This window comes from Hipposideros armiger, unplaced genomic scaffold (genome assembly GCF_001890085.2).
Source record: "Hipposideros armiger isolate ML-2016 unplaced genomic scaffold, ASM189008v1 scaffold_154, whole genome shotgun sequence".
NCBI lineage: Eukaryota > Metazoa > Chordata > Mammalia > Chiroptera > Hipposideridae > Hipposideros > Hipposideros armiger.
Window position 1 is genome coordinate 1667057 of NW_017731504.1, and position 2536 is coordinate 1669592.

The window sequence follows — 2536 nt, forward strand, 5'->3', positions numbered from 1 at the left end:
ACTTATATGCAAATTATAGTAACCAAATTCAAATTATCTTAAGCAGAAATGAGATTTTCTTGGCACACATAAAACGGAAAGATATTGGAGTAGTTTATAGAATTAAGAAGTGTGGGAACCAAGGCCATGAGGACATGCTTACTGGGGGCACTATGTCCTCTCTGCTGTACTCACCTGCTTGCCATCACCCTCTTCCCCTCTCTGTACTCCTCACCATTGACCATTCTCTGTCCAACAGTTCTTTTCATGTGGCAGGAATTATTGCTGCCAGTAGTTCCAAATACATTCCCCCAGCCTACAAACCTAGCAGAAAATATGTCCTCATTTAATGTTCAGTTGTGCTTTTGACCTTTTTTGGATCACTTGCCCATTCCTTGGATGGGTTGCCATGATTCACCACGCCTGCATTATTAGCCCATCCTTGGTTGTGATGGTAGGGCAGGACATTGTGACCAATGGTATTAACAGTCCCCCTAAAATGAAGTGAAATGGGGAGGAAGTTTCCCTTGAAGGCCTGGTTGCTGGGCAGGCAGAGATGTCCCTACACATCTAGCAGGAGCTTTCAAGTTTTGAGCAGAATTGACTGCATGTTGAAATTAATGTTTGAAGAAGACTAAGGTGGCAATGGTATATAGATAGGGTGACCATATAATTTATCATCCAAACTAGGACACTTTTGAAAGTGAAAGAGGCTACTATTAATGGGATACATGTTTACCTTGTTTGGAGAGTTTAGCAAGTGGAGGCAGAGGGTGCCTGGGAATTATCGCACTAACCTCTTTCCTGGTGTGAGAAACATCCAACAGTAGTTTATAGTTGTAAAATAATACATGGCCTTACAATCGTCATCAACTACTTGCTGCAAGAAAATAACTTCTTGGATCCAGGGCCAAAGCTCATGAAAAGGTCAATATTCACAAAAAGACTAAATCTACACTGGAAGGAACCATTTGCTCCTTGATAGTTGGTTCACTGGAGAATAATCTTGGGGTGGTGAATCACTGGTATCACTTGTGAGGTTTCATAGTAGAATGGTTAACAAAAGTCCTCGAAGTCAAGAACCTGACACAGTTTAAAGTCTTGACTTTGCCATTTGGCAACTGTGACCTTGAGCAAGTTACTTAACCTCTCTAAACCTCAGTGAAATGGAAATTATAACATTTCACATGATTGTGTTTAGATTTATGGTATATATAACATTACTATATGCTTAATAACACTGAAATGTTATCTGCCAATACTACCAAAAAGGGAATAAAATGTAGGAGAAAAGAGAAAGCTATGGATTTTGGGGTTTTTTTTTCAGCTGAAGGACCTCCTAGTAAACATTATTTATAATGTAGGTTCTTTCATCCATCTTTACTTACTCACATAACCTGCTCTTCTGATCTGCCAATTACTCCCCTCAGACTCCCCACAAATACTAAAACTCTATATTTTGTGGCAAGGAAGGAGCAGCTGAATGTCTCCCATGGTTTAAGAATGTCTTTGGATTTATCACTTGTGTCACCAGGGCCTTTCAAAAATGATTTCACAATTTGTAGAGGGAAATGTCTGGTTCTCAGGACTTTAGCCAGTATGTAGTGAAAAGGAACGGCAATACATAGATATCGTCCCAGATACAACTCAGAAAATAAAGGTAATTGGGAATTAGGGTCATAAATAGAGGGAACAACAGGGTCAAGGAACGCTATCAGTGTGTTTGTAGGCATGCGGAAGAGAGAGAAGGAGCTGGGGATGGGGGCTTGAGAGAAGGGCTAGAGTCTAGGGAAAGATTAGAGAAGACAGAATTGAGACAGGGAGGAATTACCAGAAGTTGGGTTTAATAGAGTGAAGAGTAGATAATAGCATTCAGATTTCTCAAAGAAGATGGTAGCTAATCTTTGGACAGTAAGGACTGGAAGCCAGTGCAAGGAGAAGCAGAATCATTACTCCACTGTGACTCATGCTGGCCTTGGATCTCACTGCCTGAGCAGATGAGGACATGGGCAAAGATGCCTCACTGTAAAACAGTCCTCCTATCAGCATGGTTTGGTATCTCTCTCGGTCTGCCTAAATTTACCAGTGTCTTTACTGAACCCAGAAAACACACTAGGACAATTTCTAGCTATAGAAACAAGTAGAACTGAGCAGAGGCTGACCTAACAGGCACACCTGGGCAGCTTGGCCTGTGAGGGGACCAATATATTCATGTGTCCAAATGAGTCAAACTCATGTATTCTGCATCTGAAAGGTTACAGACCAACTTGAAGTTTTTATGGTGTCCCTTCTTTAGTCTTAACTTTATAAATTCAACACTAAATTTATAACATTGAAGTATACATAATTATGTCATGACATGTCGGGTTCATTCTTTCTACAAATATTCAGGTCCTAGTTGTATACTATGAAGTTACCTTATTACTTTATAGCCTTATTTTTAAAGGCCCTTCGAAAACAAGCATTTTTTTTTCTTTGAAAAAATAAGGAGGAACAGGGGCTCTGCAGAGTAAAATAGCTCTTTTCTAGTTGTATAATGGAAAACTTCCACATTTGC